The sequence below is a fragment of the Chionomys nivalis genome, chromosome 9 (assembly GCF_950005125.1).
Source record: "Chionomys nivalis chromosome 9, mChiNiv1.1, whole genome shotgun sequence".
NCBI classification, from domain to species: domain Eukaryota; kingdom Metazoa; phylum Chordata; class Mammalia; order Rodentia; family Cricetidae; genus Chionomys; species Chionomys nivalis.
Window position 1 is genome coordinate 22,356,781 of NC_080094.1, and position 6,000 is coordinate 22,362,780.

A 6,000-nucleotide genomic window follows, 5' to 3' on the forward strand; every position below is an offset into this window, starting at 1 on the left:
CTGAGCCATCTCTCCAGCCCCAAGTCTAAGTTCTTAAAAACATTTTAAATGTCATATTCTGTAGGTCTTTGAAAGGATTGAAGAATATCTATCCATCTGAAATATATCTCTGTTCATTTAGAAAACCTAACTTTTTTTTTTTTTTTTTTTTTTGGTTTTTCGAGGGAGGGTTTCTCTGTAGCTTTTGGTGCCTGTCTCGGAACTAGCTCTTGTAGACCAGGCTGGCCTTGAACTCACAGAGATCCACCTGCCTCTGCCTCCTGAGTGCTGGGATTAAAGGCGTGCGCCACCACCGCCCAGCTAGAAAACCTAACTTAACATGACTACAAGTTTGACCATTATAGAGGTCTATCTATTAATCTGTATTTCTTAACTATACATTACAATTTTTAAATGAGCTACACAAACAATACTTTAAACAAGAGTAGAAATATACATATAACAAAATTTACCTTAAATTCGTATCAATAAACCAAAGTCTGTACCAATGCAAGCTATTTATTTTTATATCATATACATCTTTAAATTAAACTAAACATTTATAAAGAATCATTTTCAGGATTTGGACATAGTTTTCAGCATTTTCACTTCCTTTTTTCCATTGAGCAGTGTTTTTAGGGTTCACAGAGAACTTTCACGGTCTTGGTCCATCAAACCACATTAGCCTAGAAGAAATCCACAGGTTTTTATCTTTTGTGGAAAAAAAGCAAAATCTCTTTTCCAAAACAACATATCCTTAGACTCAAATTTTGAAGTCAAGATACCTTTATATTAGTTTAGCTTAGTAGCCCCCAGAATCAAATGTCTCTCTGCAGTCAAAAAATTCAAAGAAAACACAATAATATACATAATCCAGACTCTCCATGTATATTCCATCTTTACGTGACTTATTTTTCTTTACTCCTTTAATCCATGACTGTCTGTGCTCTTTTATATTATTTTAATGTCTCTTTAACAGATTTTTTTTGTTTGTTTTTCGAGACAGGGTTTCTCTGTGGTTTTGGAGTCTGTCCTGGAACTAGCTCTTGTAGACCTGGCTGGTCTCGAACTCACAGAGATCCGCCTGCCTCTGCCTCCCAAGTGCTGGGATTAAAGGCGTGCGCCACCACCGCCCGGCTTAATGTCTCTTTAAATATTTTGTTTTTTATACTTTTTTCCTATCTCTCCCAAGCCTATGCATATTTTTAAACACACTGTGTATCATTTAGAGGTTTTTGTGTCTGAATCTGTCCTATTGTATATCTGTAATCATTTTCTGACCAGGAGTGCTTCTTAAAATGCTAAGCAGTATGGCTAGGACTAAGGGTGCTTTGCCTTTGGCTCTGTCCAGTCCAACATGGTGGAGGTATGTTCACCAACAGTTCTGCGAGCCATGGTCACTGCCCCAGCTCAGGGACACAGTGGGTCTACATCACCAGTAAGCAAGTTGTAGCACTCTGCTCACAAATCCCAAGTACCCATATCAAGATCTCTTGAAAAGGTCAGAGCCATTTATGCTGGCACAAACTAGGAAGCTGGCTCTTAAAGAAGCTGCACATTTTTTACTGCTAATGCTGAGTCAGGAAGCCTTCTCTTAAAAGGAGCTGCGCCTCTGCTCACTGCCAGCAAACAGAGCCCACCTGAGAAAATGCTGCTACCAAGAAGTTGTGCTTAACTCTATTCTTTTGGGTCCAGAATTACTTCCCAAGTTCTCTCAGGTTTTATATGATGTAGTTGCCCCACGTTGGCATGCCGTTTTGCAGACGGAGACTCTTTGCTCGTTTCTTGACCACTAAGATCCAAATAATAACACAGAAACTATATTAATACAACACTGTTTGGCCAATAGCTTAGGCATATTTTTAGCTAACGGTTACATCTTAAAATCCCCCATCTTCCAGCTAGTTGACCACCACTTTCCCTGTAAGTGGATCACACTTACTGCTGCACAGGGCCTATGCACCTGTTCTTCCTTTAGCTTGAAGAGCTTTTCTGGGCATGGGCCATTTCTGTTCATCAGTTGTTTTCCTCTCAGAAACCCAGCTTTTTTTCCTTTAACTTTCTCACATGACATTTATTTTTAAATGCATCTGTCTTCCATACCAAAAACTGCAACAGGAGCAGCGGCTGTGCCTGGATGTGTCTGTATTGCCAGGGTGGCAGAGTATCAGCTTCAGAGTAAATGCCCAAGAGATGTTTCCTAAGTCAACAAGCAAATAAGACTTCTAGGCAAGAATTAGAAAAATGTGATTAGTCAACCTCTTGGCGCTAAAAGCTTCATTTTATCTTTCTGAGATTCTGATTTCTTATCTAGAAAGTGAGGATTAAATGGAAACTATCTTGGGGCTGGAGAGATGGTGCAGTGATGTGGGATGCCTTTCTGTATGCTGTGAATATTTTTTTTAAAAAAACCATACATCTTTTTATTGTTAAGTCAAAGAGGTATCAAAATTAAAAGCAAAACTTACAGGGTAAGACTTAACAAAACTACTAAGGAGCATCAAAGGAAGTGAGAATGGAACTAGGCTCAAGGCAATTATGAAGCAATGAACACAGGAGAGGGAGAGGGTGAAGGGTGAGACTGTGCTGAAGACACTAGGGGAGAGGACCTGGTGTTACTTCCATCTCTCACAAGCGCCTAGGTAAATGAATAACAGGATAAGATTTCTAAACTCCGCGTAAGAGTCACCCTCCCCATTGGCGCTGTCTCTGTCATCCTCTCCTTCCTCAGCCTCTTTCCCATCATCCTTGGTCAGCTCCAGCTCGTCATTGCTGTCGTCATCCAGCAGGTCTCCCTCCTCAGCAGCGTCACCTGTGCCCGCCTCAGGCTCCATCTTAGCATTCGTCTTGTTTTTTCTCACAGAGGCGCTGCTCTGCTCCTCCTCGGACATTTCATTCTTCATCTCTACTGCTTGTTTGCTTTGTTCCTTTTCAATTTCTTTTCAGGCTTCCCAGCAGAGAATCCACTTTTTATTTTGTCTGAGTCTGCTCCTTCTTAATGGCCTGAAGGTCATCCCCTTTCAACTTTTCCAGATTTGGAAGAAGAGCCCCATTGTCCACTCTTGGAATTGTCCCTTCAAGAGTTGTTTCCAGAAACACATTGGCATTTAGAAGGCGCCACAGCTCGAGCAATAGGAGGAGGAGGAGGAGCACGTGCTGGTAACTGACGTCTCATCATAATAATCCCCTTGAAAGTCATAGTCCAAGTCAAATGAGGAACTGTGCATCTCCACTGCAGATCGTTTCACACCCGCTTTTCCTCGGTTCGCTTTTGGCTCTGCAGCAGATTAGTATCTAAAACCTGGCCAGCAGTCATTCTGCCATCCTCTCCAGCTATAGCTGCCTGGGCATTTCTTTCATTAACATATTGGATGAAGGCAAAGCCTTATGCACAGCGCAATCCACAATTTTGCCATACTTTGAAAAGATTGCCTCCACATCAGACTTCTTGACCACGAGAGTATTGAGATTCCTGATGAATACACGGGAATTCATGGATCGAGGATCTGTCTTGTTGGTAACATTGCTAACCATCTCCTTTGTTGATAAGGTTTCTCACAATTCGAAACAAGAGGAAGGAGAGAGAGAAGAGACTGCAGTTCCCTGCCGAGATGCCGAAGCCACAGCAGGCAGACAGCACATGACCGCTCACTTTCCATATCGTCATTCATTTATTCATCTTTTATCATATATAAAAGTATTTTAAAATGTTGTTTATTTATTATATAATGTTCTGACTGCATGTATGCCTGAAGGCCAAAAGAGGGCACCAGATCTCACTTTAGAAGGTTTTGAGTCACCATGTAGTTGCTGGGAATTGAACTTAGGACCTTTGGAAGAATAGGCAGTGCTCTTAACCACTGAACCATCTCTTCAGCCCCTATGAACGTTTTATTACAATTGGTTAATAAAGAAGCTGATTTGGCCAACAGACAGGCAGAATAGAGACAGGTGGGAAATTCAGAGAGAGATACAAGGAAAAAAAGGTCAGAGTCAGGGAGATGCCAACAGCTACCAGAGAAACAAGATGTGAAGTAATGAGTCTCAAGCCTCATGGTAAAATATAAAATAATAGAAATGGGTTGATTTAAGATGTAAGAGCTAGTTAATAATAAGGCTGAGCTAACAGGCCAAACAGTTTGTAATTAACATTAAGCCTCAGAGTGGTTATTCTGGAACTGGTAGGCAGGAGAGAAACCTCCAGTTATAGCTCAGTGGCTAGGAACACTGACTATTCTCCAGAGAGCCTGGGCTCTACTCCCAGAATTCACATGGCCTTTCACAACCATTCCTAATTTAGTCCCAGGGGACCCAATGTCCTCTTCTGGCCACCAAAGGCACTGTACACATTTGATGCCCAGACAAACATGCATATAAAACACCCATCCACTTAAAAATAAAATAAAATACACTGCTTCAAAGGGATATCATGGGTCTGTACATTACTCAACACAGGGTCTGGTACTTGGCACCAAGGATAGGCCTTAGCATGTTAACAATAACATTTATATAAAAATAGAAAGTAATCATGAGTCACAAGTTCATTTAGCTCATCAAGGAAGGGAACAGGAAGATGACAAATTCAACTTAAAACAGACTTAAAAACCAGAGTTTCCATAATCAATAGAAGAGAAAAATATTGAAGTGAGAGTGCTAAATAAAAATGCAAGATGGTTAAATGACTCTGAGTGTAATAAAACCACAACCTTTGGGGTTCTCTTCTGTACTGGACAAGAGAAGACATTATTATTTTATGGAATTATACATCATCCAGGTTCTCATTAATGATACATAAGTAATTTTTTTCAGAGATAGATAACTGTTTTCTTAGTCTTTTTTAAAGATTTCTTTATTACAGTGTCCTGTCTCCATGTTTTGCCTGCACACCAGAAGAAGGCATCAGATATTATTATAAATGATTGTGAACCTCCGTGTGGTTGCTGGGAATTGAACTCAGGTGTTGGGTTCTCCAGCAGATAGGGCTGAGACAGAACTGGTCCCGCTGGTCTCTCCCTGGGGCTCAGTGGGTTGTCTGGGGCTGAGTGGGATGGTGAGTGTTGATGACCCAGACCTCCCCCCTGGCCACCAGGGAGAAAGACACACTGAGTGGGGAGTCTGTCCAAGCAGGATCTCTCTTTATTGCATCAGGCAGGAACTTATATGGGGTTGAGATAGGGGGCAGGAGTCTTGGGGTGGGGTGAGGTGAGGTGGAGGAAAGAATAAGGGCCAATAATATCCTGCCACGTCAGCAGTGGCTGGGCAGAGGCGGGCCGTGTCAGGCTGTACTGAGTCACTCCTCTCCAAACTCAAGTTAGGATCATGAAGTGGGCCTCACCAAACTTGAGTGAGGCTCAGGAAGTTACAATGGGCCTCATACCCAGGCCTCACGGGGCCCAACACTCAGGTCTTCTGGAAGAGCAGCCAGTGCTCTTAACCTCTGAGCCATCTCTCCAGCCCCTTGTTAATCTTTTTGTTGTTTTTGAACAGGGTCTCAGTTGATGTGTGGGTTCCCCTCTGCATGTTGTGAATATTTTATTATCATAGGCCAATAAAGAAGCTGCTTTGGCCCATGGCAGGGCAGAATAAAGCCAGGCAGAGACATATAGAGAGGGTAGGCAGAGTCAGGGAATAACAAACCACAATCCTTGTGGTAAAATATAAAATAATAGAAATGGGTTAATTCAAGATGTAAGAGCTAGCTAGAAATACGCCTGAGTCATTGGCCAACCAGTGTTGTAATTAATGTAGTTTCTGTGTTATTTGGGTCTGGGAGGCTGGGAGAGGAACGGGCAGTCTCCATTTACACTCAGTAGGTATCATAGGCTGGCCTTACACACTCAGTTCTCTTGCCTCAGCTTCCCAAGTGCTGGGATTACAGCCTATGTTACCACACCCAGCTTCAGTAGGTATGTCAGGGTGGCCTTGCGCACTTATGTCTTTTGCTTCAGTCTCCTGAGTGCTGGAATTGCGAGCATATGTTGCCACACCTGGCTTCAGAGACTCTTAAATAGATTTGCTGGT

General features: G+C 42.2%; 1 pseudogene; it reads right to left on the reverse strand.

The window, feature by feature from the left end:
• Positions 1–2,594: 2,594 nt before the first annotated feature.
• Positions 2,595–3,528, reverse strand: LOC130881498 (heterogeneous nuclear ribonucleoprotein C-like; annotated as a pseudogene).
• Between the last annotated feature and the right edge of the window lie 2,472 nt (positions 3,529–6,000).